At 45.9% G+C, this 20,486-nt stretch overlaps 1 protein-coding gene across 7 annotated transcripts in view; it reads right to left on the bottom strand.

Moving 5' to 3' along the window:
- TMEM150C (transmembrane protein 150C) overlaps positions 1 to 17,301 on the bottom strand; it is a 55,773-nt gene extending 38,472 nt beyond the window's left edge. For 2 of the 7 annotated variants that reach the window (XM_083459063.1, XM_083459070.1), the window contains exon 1: positions 14,270 to 14,699. The gene's annotated coding sequence lies outside the window, so the exon portion shown is untranslated. Of the gene's footprint in view, positions 1 to 14,269; positions 14,714 to 17,177 lie in introns of those variants that run through there. The other 5 variants (XM_083459060.1, XM_083459071.1, XM_083459058.1 and 2 more) reach the window with 5 other exon arrangements.
- Positions 17,302 to 20,486: the final 3,185 nt, after the last annotated feature.

Genomic DNA, 20,486 nt, shown 5'->3' on the forward strand with positions numbered 1-20,486 from the left:
TTGGATAACCGAGTTCCTTTTTCTCCCTTTTGTGAATCGCTCTCTTCTCTCACCACTACTTTCAGCTTTGATAAGAATCATAGAAAGTTCAACACAGGTCACTCTGCTTCTTTTTCTCTTTCATATTACAAGAACTGACTTGCCGGCTTGGACCAGAGTACCCTCGATCACCCATGACGGAGATAGCTATCCCCTGTCATTTGTCTCTTGCATCCGATAATTGTAATATTGTTATGAGTTTGTGGGTGCCTTGACTCCCCTGAATTCCTAGGTCAAGTGGGTGTTGGAGTTTAATCAGTGCTTGGAGTATTGAAATAGGCTGCTGGATGCTGGATTGAACAAAGTGCTAAAATTCAGGCCAGACCAGTTTTTCCATGCTCAGGAAATTGCCTGGGAGAAGAACCACTGTGGAGAACGAAGGAAGGTGATGGGCGATTAGAAATGGGTGGAGCCCTGCCTTGAGCTCTGGGTAGTTAGCAGAAGAAAAATGCCAGAGTTTTTGTTAGGAGGAAGTTTCAGGATTTCAGTTGGCTGTGGCATGATCGAGGAAAAGGAGTGTCAGTTTGTTAAATGCGGCTAGCTGGGGCAGGGCGCCAGAGCACAATGTGGGCTGCCTGTTTCAAATTGGAGGCTTCAGCAATGGGAGAAACAGGACCCACTTGGAGTATAATGCTTTGAAACCCTCCATCACAGGCTCAGGTTGTATATGTGTGTAAATAAACAATATACCATAAAGGCACAGTCTCCACTGTGTCTCATTTCCAAAGGAAACATGAACACTGCCTTTCCCCTTTTTTTGTAAACCGCTTTGAGGTTCTTTACAATCCGGGTTGTATAAACTTTATGAAATAAATACCTTATTTTTCGCTCTATAAGACGCACCAGACCACAAGACACACCTAGTTTTTGGAGGAGGAAAACAAGAAAAAAATATTCTAAATCTCAGAAGCCAGAACAGCAAGAGGGACCGCTGCGCAGTGAAAGCAGCAATACCTCTTGCTGTTCCGGCTTCTGGGATAGCTGCGCAGCCTGCATTCGCTCCATAAGGCACGTACACATTTCCCCTTACTTTTTAGGAGGGAAAAAGTCAGTCTTATAGAGCAAAAAATATGGTAAATAGAGCTCGGAGCTCAGCCTACCCTACTTTCCAGGGTTCTTGTGAGGATGTAAAGTGGGGTGTTTTCATGTACAAGGATGTGAGCGGCTCGGTATGAGAGAGGCCCATAAGTAGAATACACAAATAAATCTCCCCATAGTAAGCCAGCAAAAGTAAATATTTAGCAAACATCGCAAGAACTATTTCTTTGGCCTTATTTTGATGGCAGGGTAAATGTAATCTAGTCCTTGAACTTTATCCTTTTGAAACATTCTATTTTAATGGAAGGGAGAAAAGTTCTTGGCTGCAAGTCTTCAGGACGAGATGGGCTATACACAGATAAACAAATACAGTTCTGGATTTATTTTCCCATCCCGAGCTGCAGCTCTGTCCTTTATTTCCCTTCTACAGCTTGCCACATGCCACCACTCATGCTATGTTGCTCTGTGGACCTCCTGTATCCCATAATGCATCGGTGCATCTGATGCCCCCAGGGACAGAGCAGTGTGCTCGGACTGACTGAGTTATTTTTGTTGGTAATGGGCTCCTTCAGATTGGTTCCCCCTGAGGCAGTACTGGCAGAATAGCAAAGGTTGGTCACAAACAAGGCGCTTGGGAAGCTATTTAAGAGCATTTCATGCGCTTTTATGCCCCAGGGAACCATTCATAGGACAGGAACCACAAGATTCAGGCTCGGTAGGTCAACTGAATCCATCTGTTGTCTCATTAAATATCTCTCTGAGATGTCTTCTTCTTCCTTTTTAAGCAAGGGGAAAATATAATGGCTTTAAGTTCTATTATCGCCATTTTCAACTGAATTTGCTGAAAGCGAGGGGGCAGGGGGAGTCCGAAGGGGAAGCGTGAAAACATGTTTGTAGCATTTCACATTGACAAGTAGCTGTCAGTCCAAAATATTTCCGATCGCATGCATTTTTCGCATTGCAGCAAGCTTTGTTCCTCATCAGACTACTGCAATTTCCACCAGTGACAAAACAACAGCAGAGAAATGTATTGTATCCCACCCTGTCCCCCAGGAAGCTCATGTCAACATGCAGAGTGAAGAATTGACTCCTTGCTATCAAAAGTACACTTGCAAGTTAGGAAAAAGCATGTCCATCCATCCTATATCCATCCAGCCTATGTCCTAGGTATGTACCTGATGAGACCGTTGCAGCAACAGAGAGGCCCCAACCCTGAACTTAAGTTATCTGTCTTTCCCACCTGAGCTGCAGGCAAGCAGGCAAAGACTACGCCTGTGTGTAACCTGCCTCTGCTCCTCCCACTTCAGTCCTCTTCTGGTCCTGAGATACAGTACAGCAGGAGAGGTGTGGGCAGGAGGAGGAGGTGTGGAAGCCCTTGATTGTACACCAGCCTGACTCATCTCTCCCTGCTCCTGCACCCATCCTTCATTCTCCAATCCTGCAGCGTCTCCTGCCTCTGTCTCTCATCTCCCAGCTGTTAGAGACTCCCCTAGATCACTGATTCCTTCTTTCAAGTCAGTCTCCAATCCCACTTCTCCCTGTGCAGTCTTTACCCGGGTGTGCAAAGGGTGCAGGGTACCCTAGCACTGAATTCTTGGAGGCACCAGGCAGGCACCGCTGAAGCCGCCCATGGTCGGCATCGTGAGGTACCAGTGCAAGGGTTGGCTGCTGGCTTGATTTTGGGGGAGCCTCTGATTTAGCCACCAGGAGGAGGAGGGGGAGGCACCTGTGGCGATCACACAGGGTCCCCGGACGTTTCACCGTCTATTGATCCCTGTGCCACCACTTTATTTCTCGCTGCCACCACCCAGGCCCTACCTGGTACAATACTGAGTCCAGTCAGGGTTAAATTGGAACATAAACTTCTGTTTATTTATTGCAGTTTAACAAGCATGTGGTTTCATAAACGGTATTGGTCAATTACATTCATGGGGTGCCTATCCAGACCTATAACTTCCACTACCTGCTCTCCCTCATTAAACCACCTCTCAGATCTTTACTTGTCTTCCTAGCCCCTAACTGTTCCTGACTCAGCTTATTTCTCTACACTAACTCCACCTACCCACAGACTCTATCCCAACTCACTCCCACTCCAGCCAACCACCCAACTCCCAACAAACTCCCCCCTTCGCCCCTCCCAGAGCTGGTTTTATAGTCTCTCTGACTCCACCCCCGGGTTCTGATTGGGTAACCTGTTTAACTATTTCACCTCCAGCACTCTCATATGTTAACGTCACAGCGCCCCCACCTTTATTTCCTGCCAGAATCTTGGAAGGAAAGGCGGCCGCAGCGAGGGCGCCAGAGCGAGAGGTGCTGAGAGGCAGCCGCCTGCCTGGACAGGCACTGAGGCTCGGCTTGCGCGCCTCCCTGCCGAAGAGCAGCGCTTTGGCTGGGGATGGGCTTGGCCGAGGGCGCTGGAGGTGGCAACAACAGTCGGAGCTCCCTGGAGCCTTGGCCTGCCTGCTGTTAGCCATGGCAAATGGCAGCAGGTCCAGTAGCTACTCGGGAGTAGGCAGCAGCAGCAAGATGAACAACCCCAGCAGCACCAGCAGCAACCTGGATGCGGACTCCTCCTCGGTGCCCGCCCAGGGGATCAACACAGTTAATTTGGGGGCTAAACTACATTTGGGGGCGCTGGGCAGATCTTTGCACCCTGGCGCCGCATGTGCTAAAGACGACCCTGCTCACTCATCAGTATCTTCAGTGACCAACCAGTCCCTGGCACTGGGAATGCCATTCATACATGCATCACTGGGGTAGCTCGAGAAGGAGAAGGGCTGTAGCTCAATGGAATGCATTCAGAAAGTCCAAGCTTCAATTTCTGGATTACGTACCTCCAATAAAGTTTAGAAAAGGGACCTTGAGAAGCCATCCCGTACCCCTCCTTTGTAAGTCACTGCAGCCTTAATCCAACACTATAACCACTGCACCATGTTGTCCTTTTTAATAACATAAAAACTGGTTCAGAAGGAGTCCTGTTTCCCATAATATATGCATACAGTGGTACCTCAGGTTAAGAACTTAATTCATTCCGGAGGTCTGTTCTTAACCTGAAACTGTTCTTAACTTGAGGTACCACTTTAGCTAATGGGGCCTCCTGCCGCCGCCGTGCAATTTCTGTTCTCATCCTGAAGTTCTTAACCCAAGGTACTATTTCTGGGTTAGCAGAGTCTGTAACCTGAAGTGTCTGTAACCCGAGGTACCACAGTACATAAATTCTGCAGACTGTCAGTTCTGCTTTCAAAAGGCCTTCAATGGGGAATAAGTCTGCATAAGACAACCATCTCCTTCTCTGGGGTAGCAGCTTACGGGGTCAGGCTGCAAGCAGAAACAAACAAGTTTTTTTAAAAAATGGGGGGGGGGACTGCTTAAAAGACTTTATTTTTAATGTTCTCTTTTTTCTGAGAAGAAGCCATGAGGTCAGCGTCTTGCTCTTATTTCCAATAATCATGTCATGCGCTATTTATGTTAGACAATGAGCTTTTATCCATGCTGCTGTCGGGGGTCCAGAAATCGGCTGACTTTTGTGCCAACCCATCTTCCCCTTCCCCTCCCCCACCCCCAGAAAAGAATCCATCATCAGGACACCAACAAAAGTGTTTTCTAATTCTCAAAATAAGCCTGTAAAAGCATCTGCTGATCGGGGATCTATCAGCGGACTTTGGGCATCTTCAAAAACAGCAACACAACACTGCTGGCTAACACAGAAGCTAATCTTAGTGACAAATGAAAACACTTCTTCCTCCTATTTGACACCGGTCTACAGATTACTAGCAAAATCCTTCATCACCTGCCATATGCTCTTCTGTTTCAGGCTTTCAAATATTTTGAGATAGAGATAGAAAACTAACACCAACAGACACTTTATTTAGCCTTAGTTTGCACGTTCTTTGTAGATCTGAAGGCAGATGTCATTATGTGTTGGACTGGTCATGTTGTGCGGATGCCTGATTATCGTCCTCCAAAGCAACTACTCTATTCTGAACATAAAAATGGAAAGCATTATGCTGGTTGTCAACAAAAGAGGTTCAAAGACTCTCTCAACGCAAATCTAAAAAAATGTAGTATAAAGACCGACAGAGCTGGACCATAAAGAAGGCTGATCGCCGAAGAATGGATGCTTTTGAATTATGGTGCTGGAGGAGACTCTTGAGAGTCCCATGGACTGCAAGAAGATCAAACCGATCCATTCTGAAGGAAATCAGCCCTGAGTGCTCACTGGAAGGACAGATCCTGAAGCTGGGGCTCCAATACTTTTGACACCTCATGAGAAGAGAAGACTCCCGGAAAAAACCCTGATGTTGGGAAGCACAAAGAGAAGGGGACGACAGAGGAAGAGATGGTTGGACAGTGTTCTCGAAGCTACCAGCATGAGTTTGACCAAACTGCAGGAGGCAGTGCAAGACAGGAGTGCCTGGCGTGCTCTGGTCCATGGGGTCACGAAGTCGGACATGACTAAACGACTAAACAACAACAAAGACTGACAACTGGGAAACACTGGCCTGCGAGCGCTCCAGTTGGAGAACAGCCTTTACCAAAGGTATCTTGGGCTTTGAAGACGCTCAAACTCAGAAAGCAAGGGAGAAACATGCTAAGAGGAGGGCATGCTTGGCAAACCCTCACCATGATCAACTCCTACCCAGAAACCTATGTCCCCACTGTGGAAGGACGTGTGGATCCAGAATTGGCCTCCACAGTTACTTAAGGACTCACTGTTAACACCGTGTTTATGGAAGACAATCTTACTCGGCTATGAGTGATCGCTGAAGAGGAAGAAGAAGAAGAAGAAGAACCCCTGGCATCTCCAGGTAAGGCTGTGTGAAATCCAGAAAATCTGCTGTCAGTGTAAACAATACTGAGGTGATACACATCTGTGGTGGCTAAGACTACAAGCCACAATGCCTGTATTCAGTCTTCACTGTGAGATGCTGTGTGCTGCTGAATGCCAGTTCTATAGCCTGGCTTAGGGAGGAAGACATGATGCTCAAGTGCAGCGCCAGGATGTAGTCATGTGCACAACAGCAGTTCCCACCACTACCACCACCAATTGCCCTCGCAGGCTGGTGCCTCTGGCCCTAACTGTTCATCTACGAAAAATTTCACTGCCTGCCACTGATTCCACTTCCCACAGCAGCATGAAAGGTTCGCATCAGGTTGTGCAGAAAGTAAATATCTTTAGCAGGGAGAGATTTGTTTGTCCGTCCTCACAGAACGCTGCTCACACAGTCTTCTTCTGTGGGCTTTCACTGCTGGTCAACATTGCAGAATAATAATAATAATAATAATAATAATAATAATAATAATAATAATAATAATAATACTTTTATTATTTATACCCCACCCATCTGACTGGGTTTCCCCAGACACTCTGGGCGGCTTCCAACAGAATATTTAAAATACAATCGTCTATTAAACATTAAAAGTTTCCCTAAACAGGGCTGGCTTCAGATGTCTTCTAAAAGTCTGGTAGTTGTTTCTCTCTTTGACGTCTGGTGAGAGGGAATTCCACAGGGCGGGTGCCACTACCGAGAAGGCCCTCTGCCTGGTTCCCTGTAACTTGGCTTGGCTTCTCGCAATGAGGGAACCGCCTGAAGGCCCTCAGCGCTGGACCTCAGTGTCTGGGCAAAATGATGGAGTATGTGTTCAATAGCATGCAGAAGTAACTGCCACCTTGCTGCTGCATGCAAAAGCACATCTTTTTACTCCTTTTCTACAAACTCAAAAAACAAACAAAAAGAAGAAGAAGAGTTTGGATTTGACATCCCGCTTTATCACTACCTGCAGGAGTCTCAAAGCGGCTAACATTCTCCTTTCCCTTCCTCTCCCACAACAAACACTCTGTAAGGTGAATGGGGCTGAGAGACTTCAAAGAAGTGCGACTGGCCCAAGGTCACCCAGCAGCTGCATGTGGATGAGCGGAGACGCGAACCCGGTTCACCAGATTACGAGTCCACCACTCTTAACCACTACACCACGCTGGCATAAAAGAATTCATCTCCTTATCCAAAGAGGAAAGCTCATTTTCTGCTTTGTGGATGAGTATTTCTACATCAAAACTCAAAGCTTTCATCCCATGCTTGAGGCAACTGTGGATTATATGGCATTTGCAACCCCCTTTTGCTGCTTTGATTTCTGATGCACTAACCTGTGTTTCCCAGAGGCATTGCCAGTCGCATAAGGATAAACACCGTGAATGTTGGAGAACAGTGTTGCAATTGCCTCACAATTCTCATTGCAAAAATCAAGCAAGTAACAATGCTTAATTCCCTGTGGCACAAAAATGACACATAATTACTTGGGAATTTTTTCCTGTGTCCCTTGTGGGAGGTGTCAGATCCAAAATGTTTTCTGGTTTGCTGGTTGCTTTTGGCAACCCTCGAGGTATATTTCATTGCAATTCCAGAATAATGCAATATTCCAGGAAAGCATTTTGTTTCTGCACTCTCGACTTATATAACTTCACTGGTGGGAAATACTGTGGTAAACCTGCGATGAGTCACATTACAGGTTTGTGGGGCGGGGTCAGCCTGGGTGATATACATGGGTCCCTTCCAAACCTGTGATCAGGTGTATGTAAGGTTAGAATCTTTTAGAGGAAACCTGCAGAGCCAGTCAGATGAGTTTCTTTGTAAGATAATAGCCTGAGCTGGCAAGTTAAATACTGCCATTTGCATGTCCAAAGAGGTTGCCCTGTTGCCATAGAAACAACTCACCTCACCTGGATGGCCTCAGGAGATTCCTGGAAACTAAGGTAAATTTCTAGAGACTCAGGGCCAAACATGGGGGGTTGGCATACACATTATACCAGAGGTCAGCAAACTTTTTCAGCAGGGGGCCAGTCCACTGTCCCTCAGACCTTGTGGGGGGCTGGACTATGTTTTTTTTTGGGGGGGGAGAACGAATTCCTATGTCCCACAAATAACCCAGAGATGCATTTTAAATAAAAGCACACATTCTACTCATGTAAAAACACACTGATTCCCGGACCGTCCACGGGCCGGATTGAGAAGACGATTGGGCCGGATCCTTAGTTTTCCTACTCATGCATTATACCTTTAAAGCACATTTGAATGACATTCTTTCTCTCAAACATTTCTGGACACTGTAGTTTACCTCTCACAGAGTTACAGTTCCCAGAAACATTTAACAAACCACAGTGCCCAGAATCCCTTGAGGGAAATAATGTGCTTCAGATGTGGTTTAAAGGTATAGTGTACAGGTATAGTGTATAGTGTGTAACACACACACACACACACACAGAGAGAGAGAGAGAGAGAGAGAGAGAGAGAGAGAGAGATCAATGGGTCACTTTTCCTCTGCAATCGCTCAGTTAACAGTTCAATTTGTGAGTTTTGCAACAAGTGTGGGAAAGTGGTGGTTGGGTACTACAGAGTCAGAACTGATTGGGGAAGAAAGCCCTAGAGATTTGACTTGCAAAACTCTGTACAAATGTTCAATTTGAGCAGACTGCAGGACCACAGCCAGCTCCTTCCTTAGCAATATGAGCTCTTTGTATTCTTCTGCATTGCTTTTTTTCTCTCTCTCCCTCCTCTTTCTGGACAAATAAGATCTGGCTCCCTGGAAATCTGAGAGGGCCAAACCGGCTTGGCTTCAGCAGCAGAAAAGATCCACCCTCAGCCTGCGAGTTCAGGAGTTTAGCGCAAAACTCCGCCAGCTGCTCAGCAAACTATATGAGGCAAATATTTGCTTTGTAGGTGAGTGTGAATTTTCAAGGTGGTTTTAACTGGAGTCTGTGATAAGGGAATTTAAACAACTGCTGTGGCGGATATGCATAACTCTCCTGAACAACAAACAAACACACAAACAAAAACCAAAAAGCTGCAGGTTTGGCATAATATTGTAGTTTGTGCCCTACAAACATTGCATGGTTAGTGCCAACACAACTTGCCTCCAGAATGCCAGTATTTTGTGGGAGGAAGTCAAGCGCACATCAGAAATTTGAGTTTGTGCAGTTAAAATGGAATAAGCACCCTGTCCCTCTGGCACACAAAAGATATATTTTGTGCCTTTAAAAATAAATTTAAAAAATGATATTTTGTGATTAGGAAAATGACAGGGACATTGCTGGAAGACTGAGAGTCCAATTACCAGTCAGAGCTCTTTGGCATTGAGAGAGAGATATATATGCTTGTAGAGTAAGAAAATAACAAAGTACCATATTTTTTGCTCTATAAGATGCACCAGACCACAAGACGCACCTAATTTTTGGAGGAGGAAAACAAGAAAAAACATATTCTGAATCTCAGAAGCCAGAAGAGCAAGAGGGATCGCTGTGCAGTGAAAGCAGCAATCCCTCTTGCTCTTCTGGCTTCTGGGATAGCTGCGCAGCCTGCATTCGCTCCATAAGACGCACACACATTTCCCCTTACTTTTTAGGAGGGAAAAAGTGAGTGTTATAGAGCAAAAAATACGGTATTTCTAGGAAATGCATAACTTGGATATAAAAGGCTTCTAGTTCTAACCTAACTAATCTAGAGAAGCCAAAGGCAACTGTGTTTGCTCCTTTGCTCTCAGATGAAAGATCCAAGGTGACCGCTCTTGTTGAGGTCTGAGAGAGAAGTTTGAGGAGGAGGAGGAAATTGCAAGCAGGATACAACCTAAGATGTATCAGTCTAAACATCAATGAGACAGGGAGGTCAGCGAAGAAGTCAAAGGTACAGGGGCAGTCCAGGAATCTGGAGGTCCCTTGCTTTATCTGTTTTAACCCCATGCAAACCCCTCTTCTTCAAGCCGAGTTGCACCCAAATGTCCAACAGAAACGCCCAGAAAAGCTTGGGATAAATGAATAGCGAACGGGAAGACCTACCAACACAGAACAACCAAACGAGGATGAATGTTCCTTGTTTAATAGCTTTCCATAAGCAAAGCAAAGGGTGCTCAAGGAAGCCTGGACATTATCTCACTTGCACCTAAGCTTCCTGCAAGCAAATCAGTATGAACATTCAATAAATAGGGTGTCTGGAGGAGCCCATAGATGTAAGGTACGCTGAAGCAGGGCAAGATTTGCGAAGGAAAGGAGCAAGTGAACATTCCAATCACCAATCCACTGTAATTTGAACTGGAATGTTTCATTGGCAATGAGACCTTTGAGTCGCAAGAATTCATTGTCCTCAGATTTCCTTTGGCTTCTCACAAACAGACACAACACTATCCGTTTTAGAATGTGCATGGTCTGTGGTGATGGCCACATTTCATGTCCATTTCTCCCTGCTTCTTGGTTTTCCATTCTTCATTCATTTCTCCACATTTCTGCAGGAATTAGCTTTTTGTTGTTGTTTTTTGTTGTCCTCATGAAAATTCATCAGCCAAGTTTCTTCTAATACACACACAAACTTACATGCCGTTTTATTACCCGGCACGACATTTTTTGCAAGCCATTTCCCTAATGTAATGCATTTTGTATGTCATCTTTGCTAATATATGCATTTTATTTATGAATTTTTGTACACACGGGTTGAAGCACTGCTTCACAAAATTCAGAGATGTGAGAACTTTGAAGGGTAATTGAGCTTCATTTTGCATATTGGTTTGAGAAGTAGGAATCAGGTAGCTCCTCATAAAAATGTAAAGTCAACATTTCCCCCTGTCTCTAATGAGCTGTGATTAAACTGTTTACAGCTCAGTGCAGTGCTTACATGTCCCATAAACCTCCATCCCCACTGGGTACCACCATGAATGTTGTATGAGATGTTAACGTATTTGATTACAATTTACGGGAAGATTCAGTATATGCTTGAAAAATATTCCCAGACACTTTGCCTTTTGAAAATGAGTGTATTGTTTAGAGTTTTTAAAAACCCACCTCCAAACCATAACTGTGAATAAAAAACCCCAACAATCTTCCTGCCCAGAATGTTAATAAAGGAAATAGGCTGTAATCTAAGCACACTTACTTGAGAGTAAATCCCTTTAAATCCTGCCCCATTGCACCCAACAAAGCATAAATAGAACTGATGCAATTAGAATTATTTGGGTATTTATAATCAATCTTGCCAACCTGTTTTTCTGCTGCTGTCTTTTGAGGTCAAGTTCTATGGGAACAGTTGTCAAGGAAACCTGTGATACCTGACTTTTCTAACAAGGAGCTCATTCTGTCAGTTTCCCCGATATGGGCAGCTTAGCTTTTCATAGATTCTCATCCCCCCCCCTCGCTATTTATTAAATCAGGGACCGTGATTTCTTTGCAAAAGATGAACGCACATTTTCTGAAGTGACACCTGCATCCTTAAATGCATTTTATTCCCCAAGGAAATAATTGCAAAGTAGTATGTTGCACTGTCGGTTTTCTTCCAGAACCAACACCTATGGTTCCCCAGCCCCACGCCCGGTAATACTTCTAGTTTAATGCCAAAATGTTGGATTCGGAGCTTGGGAAGTGGATGTGCAGATTATCTCAAATCCAGATTCAATGTTCTCCAATCACAGGTACCATGAAACAACTGACTGGGAATATAGGAATGTAGTTAAGAGAACTTTGGTTAAAAATTTGGGCTTGAGAGGCTACGTATTTGTATTTGTTTACTACTTCATAGAATGAATGAAAGAAGCAGCAGTAGCTACAGGGCTAAAAAGATCCAGTACAACCCTATGCGTGGTTATTGAGAAATATGTCCCGTGGTGTTCAATGGGCCTTATGCTCTGTTAAATGTGTTTAGGTTTGCAGCCTTAGCTTGCAAAATCTAAGTCTTGAGGTGGAGGGAGAGGGCCTTCAGAAATACATGGAAGCTGGAATGAGCCTGGTCAGAAAGGAACTACAGAAATTATGATACAGAGCTAGTAAATGTACCCCAAGGAATGGACATGCCTGTTCTGTGAATTTTGTGACTAACTGCAAATAAGCCTGGATCAGAGTGATTAGGGAGCTGGAGCAAATAAATTATAGGTGTCTGTGTCTGTTTTTGTGGCTATTTATATATATATATTTAAAAACCGAAACAAAAATGATTCTTTGGGCTTATCTTCCCACTGAAGTGTCCAGCCAGGCTTAAACTGATATATTAGTCATCACGGATTCTCTTTTCCCCAGGGAAAAACAGTTCTGGGAAGGAAGCTGGCTACTTCTTACAGAAAATTCCCACCACTTTCCCCCAAACTCCTACAGCATCCGTGACATCAGAAGCACCATGGAGATGAAGAATTTACTTCGGATATGGGTTAATTACCACTTAGTTTGTTATGAGCAAAACCATGGTCTCCTGATGGGTTTCCCCTTTACAATATAAGAGTAGATATTCAAGATCTAGTCACACTTAAGGTAATGGGCCACAGTGGCGTAAGGTGGGGAGGGGCTATGGGGGCCATTGCCCCAGGCACACAATCGGGGGGGGGGCACAAACCAGAACCCTCCTCTACCCACACCTCAGAGTCCTGCCTGTCGCCAACACAAGTACAGTGGTACCTCGGGTTAAGAACTTAATTCGTTTTGGAGATCCATTTGTAACCTGAAACTGTTCTTAACCTGAGATACCACTTTAGTTAATGGGCCCTCCTGCTGCCGCAGCGCAATTTCTGTTCTCATCCTGAAGCAAAGTTCTTAACCCGAGGTACTATTTCTGGGTTAGCGGAGTCTGTAACCTGAAGCGTCTGTAACCTGAAGCGTCTGTAACCCGAGGTACCACTGTAGTGGCTGAATGAACCAATATTTCCTAACCACTCTGCCTCTTCTGCCATGCCCCTTCCAACTGATGCTGTTGTAGGCCAGAAAAATGCAAGCCTGCCCGGTGGTCCAGGCGGTAGTATTTTTAATATTTCGAACAAAACATTTCAATTTCCACCAATCATATACATCATTACCTCATTTCATGTTTAACACACATATGTACAGTGGTGCCCCACAAGACGAATGCCTCGCAAGACGGAAAACTCGCTAGACGAATGAGATTTCCGTTTTGGAGGTGCTTCGCAAAACGAATTTCCTATGGGCTTGCTTCGCAAGACGACAATGTCTTGTGAGTTCCTGCGGGTTTTTTTTCCTTCCCCCCCCTTTTTCTAAGCCGCTAAGCCGCTTATCAGCTGATCTGATCAGCAGATAAGCCGCCAAAAGCCGCCAAAAGCCGCTAAAAGCCGCTAATAGCGCTAATGGCGCTAATAGCGCTAATCCGCTAATCCGTCAATGGGCTTGCTTCGCAAGACGAAGAAACCGCTAGACGAAGAGAATCACAGAACGGATTCTTTTCGTCTTGCGAGGCACCACTGTAATAAGCAACAGCAATTTCTGCTGTTTACGTTCTGATTCCCACCGTGTTCTGTTACATTGTGTTAGTGTGCATCATGTAGAAACTTATGTTCTAGCTTTGAGCTGTAGCTTTGTGATTCACATATTCGCTGTATTTCTGCCCCAAGGGGAGGGGGCGGCAACTTGCAAAATCACCGGTTTCATAAAGTAACAGGCTGCCATAACTTCTCTATTAGAAGCACACTCAAAGATTTACAGGGGTAAATGCCACTGCCACAATGCAACACACTTGGCCTCTCCCTTTCCCTTTTCCTTTTCCTGCTCCTAGCTCCTCATCTTCCTTTAATTTGATATGCAGCCACACGACTTGGTATCGCTCGCAGATTATTACTCCAGTGGCACGGAAATGGAGAACACTATGCAAATTGCTCTGGGGGGAAGCGTTTAAGATAAGTATTTAACAATACATGTTAGAAGCTGCCTAAGAGCTCCTAAGATTGGCGTGCCAAAGCTGCAAACTGAACCCAGAGGCGTCTAACCAACTTCCCGATTATTTATGCAATGTAAGGTTGCCAAGACCACATTTGCAGCATGGCAATACCCATCCCATGGTGCCAATTGTTCTTTTTCTCATATTATTAATACTTAAACCACACACACACACACACACACACCCAAAACCCTGTAATTCTGTACCCTGCAAATAAGTGTCACTGAATGCTCAGAATGTTTCTGAGCAGACATAGGTAAGGTTGCTCTGCTAATCTTTATGTCATTAAGGCTGCAGTCCTATACACCCATGGGTCACCAATGTGGTGCCCACAGGTGCCCACCTGGCCACAGAAGCCTTCTTGGAAGCCCATAGGGCTAACTAAGCCTGAAGGCAGCATTCATTTGTAGCCAGCAGAATAGGTTCTGGGGTGTGTGATGCCCACAACGGTTTCTCTGGTTTACAAATGTGCCCACATGGCCCCAAAGACATGGCAGGTCACTTACCTGATAAATGCAGAAGAAATACTTTCTCTGCTCGCTCCCTCCTCAGCTCTCAGTGAATTAGGCACATGAGCATGAGGTAAGGAAGACAGAAATGGGAGAGAGGGGGTGGGGAAGAGGAGTGGAAAAGAACATTTTTTCACAGGCACCTAACAAAGAACAAAGAAAGTCTCCAGAAAAGGAAATGTGGGGAGGGAAGGAGAGAGAGAGAGAGAAGGGGAACTCAAATCCCAGCCAAGTCCAGCCTTGACAATGAAAGGAAAGGGAGTAAAGGGATTTTGACGAATTTTCAAGAAGAGAAGATCCTGTGTTGTTTTAGGCTGAATTCCGAGGCGTTTGTCGCTCCTTCCGTCCTTTTGTTGTCGGCATTTTTTTAAATGAGAGCAAGCTATTCAGGTGGCCACATCTAGAGGGAAGGTATGGACAGTGGCGAAGCTGCATGCTCCAGCACTGGGGGTGGAGAGCAAGTGGGGGCATGGCTGGCACGCGTCCTGGGGGTGTGGTGCGCATCCCGGGAGCATGGCATGCCGCCTGTGGGGGCGTGGTGTGCGTCCCAGGGGCATGGCGCACCGTCCATGGGGGTGTGGCGCCCGGTACGATGGGGTGTGTGTGCGGCGCGTGTCCAGAGGGGCAGCCGCAATGGTGCCCCCCTCCCCGATGGTGCCGGGGACAGTGCGCTCCCCCTGCCCCCCTTTCCTCCGCCAGTGGATACACAGAGGTGCTGGTGTTCTTGAAACAGGGGCGAGTCTGATCTCATGCGGAGTCGCTGCCTGGCACGAAGTTACCCAGTATCTGGGCCGGCTCACCCATAAGGCAAGGTGAGGCGACTGCTTCGGGTGGCAGGATCCACAGGGTCAGCAGATCCAGCTTCCAAGGGATGCATTGCCACTTTGGAGGCCAGATCTGACACCTCCTCAGTAGCAGACACCCCCCCCAAGCTGCCTGTACAGAAGCTTCTCAATGAATAGGAAGCACTGCTGGGAGCAAATGTTGGGGCCTGCCCTCTGGGCTCTCCCGGGCTTTGCTCCTGCCTGGTGTGTTTTGGAGTGGTCCCCTTCCCCCCACAATGGCATTTGATTCCCATTTCATCCATCAGCTAAGGTTGATTTGATTCCCCCTCTTATTGCTGATGTAGATCTTTATTCTCCCCTTGAAGCTGGTGTAGATATTCAGTCCCTCCTTCTTCCCTGGCTGGGAGAGAGGGGCACCATTTTGCGGTTCGCCTCAGGTGCCAAAATGTCTTGGGCCAGCCCTGCCCAGTATGCATTGCATGTTGGGTAATTTTATGCCAGGCAACCCCTTTCTCTTGGAGCCAAGCTGCTCCTATTCAAGAGTGGCAACCGCAGTAGCACTGCTACATGCTTTGCCATGCAAATTTGCGGCCCAGGAGGAAGGCGACTAGAGAGTAGCGACGCTGTGGCGCAGCAGGGATGGGGGCCCTGTGAGCTCCTGGCGCACCTCTGTCACCAGTCTTGTGAAGAATTTTCCATGTGGAAATGTGCTATTATAAATGCCAGCCACTGCTATTTGTGTCCATCTACACAAAGCTAAGACCTTGGTTTCAATCAAGCCTAATTTTTTAGTGCAGTATAGCTCTGTCTAAAGCCATGGTTCCCAAGTGGGGCACACACCCCACAGGTGGGCAATTTGACTTTTAAGGGGGGGGGCAATTTGTGAAAGAGTTATTAACAGTGAATGGCCTTTTAGGCTTCTTCCATGTGAATAGGAGTTCACTTTTTGAATACAGTGGTACCTCCTGTTAAGTACTTAATTCGTTCCGGAGGTCCGTTCTTAACCTGAAATTGTTCTTAACCTGAAGCACCACTTTAGCTAATGGGGTCTCCTGCTGCTGCCGCACCGCCAGAGCACGATTTCTGTTCTCATCCTGAAGCAAAGTTCTTAACCTGAGGTACTATTTCTGGGTTAGCGGAGTCTGTAACCTGAAGCGTATGTAAACTGAAGCGTATGTAACCCGAGGTACCACTGTAATAAGAATTATTTGTCACCGGGGTGGGGGGGCATCAGGATTTTAGAGATGCTTAGGTGGGGCAAGGCCAAAAAAAGGTTGGGAACCACTGGTCTAAAGCAGTGTTTCCCAACCTTTTTTGGGCAAAGGCACACTTGTTTGATGAAAAAAATCTCGAGGCACACCACCATTACAGCCCCGTGACGTCAGCGCACAGCGTCACGCCGGGAGGGACGCACAAAAGTCTAAGTTTCAATTTTTTCCCTCCCCCTTGCCGGGGAACCTCCAAGCTTTGGGGGTGGGGGGGGGAGGAGGCAGCAAAGCGAGGCAGGAAGGAGAGCGCGGCTTGGCTGGGTGAGCTTTGGCAGGGGCAGGGAATGAGAGCCGCGAGGCGGGCGCTGCGGACGGAGGCGCTGCCCGCCGAGCTCGCAGGCAGCCAGGCAGGCAGACGGCGAGAGCCCCGCGCTGGGTGGCCTCTCCTCGCCGCCGCCGCCCCGCCTCTCGCCGCCCGACTCGCCTGCCTCCCTCCAGGCAACATCTCGCGGCACACCAGGCAACATCTCGCGGCACACTAGTGTGCCGCGGAACAGTGGTTGAAAAACACTGGTCTAAAGCATCCTCTTAAATTCTGCCACACGGACTGAACATTGACTCAGAATGATGAGTGCCACCTAGTGATTATTTTGGGGAAAAGAGCTCCAAGTGAGACAAGATCAACACGCAAGTGTTATCCCTACACAATGAGGCTGAATCAAAATAGCTGAATTATACCGCTTAGTTGCCAAAATGGCTTCTGAGCGGTTTACTGGGGCACATCCAATCGCAGTCTAGTGATATAGCCACACACAATTAAAACACACAACATGGCAAATTCCCGACACCCAAAATTAGAGCGTAGAATGTAAATTGAGAAATAACCCAGAGAAAGTAGATTGAGAAACTTACAAGTCGAGAAGAAATGGCTGCTATGAACGATGACCAACACAAGCTCCACAGTCTAGTCACCTCAGAGCAGGCGACACTGCTTCAGATAGACAAATCCTGTTCTGCTTCTATAGATATTTATGTATCTCCAGACCCACCTTTGTTGTCCCTATTTTGACTTTCAGGAAATCCTGTGCACTGCTAGCCAACCAAAACATACCCAGGAGCCTGCTCCTCCCATAATGAGTTCAGCACTGGCTTGGTTTTCCTGTTACTTTGCGGCTTAATAAGTGCCAAAAGCAATGGCCCAAATTATTATAAGTAGTAGTCTGTTTGTGTTACGATTGGATAAAACATTGCCCCACTTAGAGGGGCTCAATTACGCAGGGAGGTTTAATGGGGTGTAGGGCAAAAAACAACCAAGCCAGGCAGGTTTTGAAGATCAAATTGTCGGGACAGAGAGTTTTATTCAATAGCCTCTAGTGGCAGGAATGAAAGTTCCAGGGTAAAATTCAGTGGTGTCTCTGTGTGACAACTAAAAAAACCTAAAAACCTTTTAGAATCTTTCCAGGGGGGCAGGACTTAATTTGCAAAGAAGTCATTGAGATGACACAAAATGGACATTGGTAGCAGGTGATTTTTGAAATACTTATCAAAAATCCAGTGTGGTGTAGTAGTGTAGTGGTTAAGAGCGATAGACTCGTAATCTGGTGAACCGGGTTTGTGTCTCCGCTCCTCCACATGCAGCTGCTGGGTGACTTTCAGTTTAGGTTGGCCTGAGCATTTAGGAGACTGTCTCTCCTGGCTGTGGATCACCTTTTCCTTGTCATGCTGTCAACTGGAGCTTGGTCCAACATGCCCTCTGTTGCATCTGGTCTTCCTATTTCATGCTCCAAAGAATTCAAATAAAGCACATAGCTATTTGATCGAAGGCAAGGGAGAAATAACACTGTGGGCTTCAGGAAATTGGAAAGAACAGCAGCCTTCAGCAGCAGAGGTTTCCAGAGCAGTTTTCTGCAGAAGTCCACACTCCCAAGTACTGGAAACACTCAGTAAGTTTTTATCTATTCATGAGCTTTTGGCAGGCGATTCGCAACCATCAACCCAAGCACTGCTTTATGCCGCTGAGGACTAGACACTTATTTGGAACAAAGTCTGGAATTCTCCTAAGACGCATTTCAGATTCATGGTTTATTTAGTGCAGCAAACATCCCCCTGGGGACATCTTCCTGGAATAAATGATTGCTTCGGAAGCATGAGACCAAATACTTATTTGCAAAACATAATTGCTCTTAGGTTGCATAGTACTTTTATCATGCAATGTGATTTATGAACTTTATTGTGTCTAAGCCCAGAAGACATCCTTATAGCATAAATCATAATTTCCCCCACTTTACAGATGTTAGAGCGTCTTGCCCAAGGCCACAAAATGAGTCAATTTCAGAGATAGCAACCTGGCTGAAATTTGACTAGGTTCCTTGACAGCTGTTGGCCAACCACTATCAGGCTAGCCTACCTCCCAGTGGTGTTGTCAGGATAAAATGGGAAGGAAGAGTCGTGTACACAGCTCTGGCCTTCTTTGGGAAAGGTGGGGTTTTTAAAAAATTAACACAATTAAATAAACACACATTTCAGCAAGACTTAATCCATACAGCCCACTTTCAAACAAACAAACAAAACCTTCCAAGTCAGATTTCAAATGTGTTCCCTTCCACAAATTCAAGGAACACAAGAGTTTGAATCCTCACGCAGCCATCAAGCTGAGTTACTGACTTTCAGACTTACCTAATGTGACTTTACAGGAACTGCTAGAAAGTGAGATTAAATCCCCACCCCCAATTTTATGTTTTTTCTGAACCACCCTTGCTCAAATAAAACAGGAGGGAGGCAGGGCAAACATGTTAATAACTGTTTATTATAAATCACTCAAGCATTTACATGTCTTTCATAACATATTAACACTGATAAATGCCTGCTGGATGAAAAACAGGAGGAAATGTTTTTGTTCATTTTGTTTACAGTCATCGTTTAACGAAGCATTAGAAAGACATTAACAAACCAGACTGGATTTTTTTTTTTTTTCCAAATCAAAACCCGTCACAAGAAATCTGGCTTTCACTCTCATTTACATTACAAATAAGTCTCCACGCAATTCCAGACAAGGGGGACTATTGAGTCGTGATTCAAGAAAAAGCACGTTCCACTGGCACTAGACGTGTTGATGCAAACTCGTTTTTTGTTACTTATAAAAGGCGGGCACTGGCCCCAATCCATCCACATGCACGAAACAGGGATTGGTCCTGCTGTCTGTCAATGGAGAGGCAATACGTGGGTGGAAGGCTCGTTACATTCAGCAGAAAAACATACAGCACTCTCTAATACAAAGAACATAGGAATGAAGGAAGGTGCCTTAGAAACTGAATCAGACCAGCCATCACTCTATAGTTCAGTATTGTCCACACTGACTGGAAGCAGCCTTCCGGGGTTTCAGACAGGGGACATCTCCATCCCTCCTCAAAGATGCTGGAGATTGAAGGAAGGACCCTCTGCATGCAATATCTTTGCTCTACCCCTGAGATACAAAGATTTGGGAGTGTAGCATTTGGCTCCTATTGCCTCCTGTTGCTCTGTGGACCCCTCCTCCTGTTATAAGAATTTTAAGGTCTTAGATATATAATTTTGTTGTTGTTTAGTCATGTCCGACTCTTCGTGACCCCATGGACCAGAGCACGCCAGGCACTTCTGTCTTCCACTGCCTCCCGCAGTTTGTTCAGACTCATGTTTGTAGCTTCGAGGACAAAAAGTTCATAAATGTACCAAGCAAAAACGTACATAAATATATAAACCACATGTCTGAAGCAGCACAGGAAGACAGTCCTGAAACCATTTTGACTCCCAAGCTGACCAAATGTTTCTCTGCAAGGAGGGAGGAGGTGACAAAACCCTCCTTGTTACAGGAATTTAGTAATCACCATTTCAAAGGAATGGGCAGACTACCAGGAAAGGCGTTATCAGATAACCTGGCAGACAGGAAAAACAACAACATTCAAATTTCTGTTGTAGACCGCCTTTTCTGTGATGTAGGTATGATGTTTGTGGGGGGTGGTCTTGGGTTACACCCCTTCTGTGATGTATGTATGATGTATGGAGGGGTGGTCTTGAGTTCCAGGGCAGCAAATTTAAAATGTCTATATAAGGGCGGACACACCTTTGCTCTGGGTTCCTCCTCCTTTCCTGTGTGTGAGGGGAGCACCCTGTTGCAACAGATCAATAAAGATCAGGCTTAGTAGCTGCTTTGCTTCTCAATATTCTCTGGTTGGCCTCTGTTAT

This window comes from Podarcis liolepis, assembly GCF_965112155.1.
Source record: "Podarcis liolepis genome assembly, chromosome: 9".
Lineage (NCBI taxonomy): Eukaryota > Metazoa > Chordata > Lepidosauria > Squamata > Lacertidae > Podarcis > Podarcis liolepis.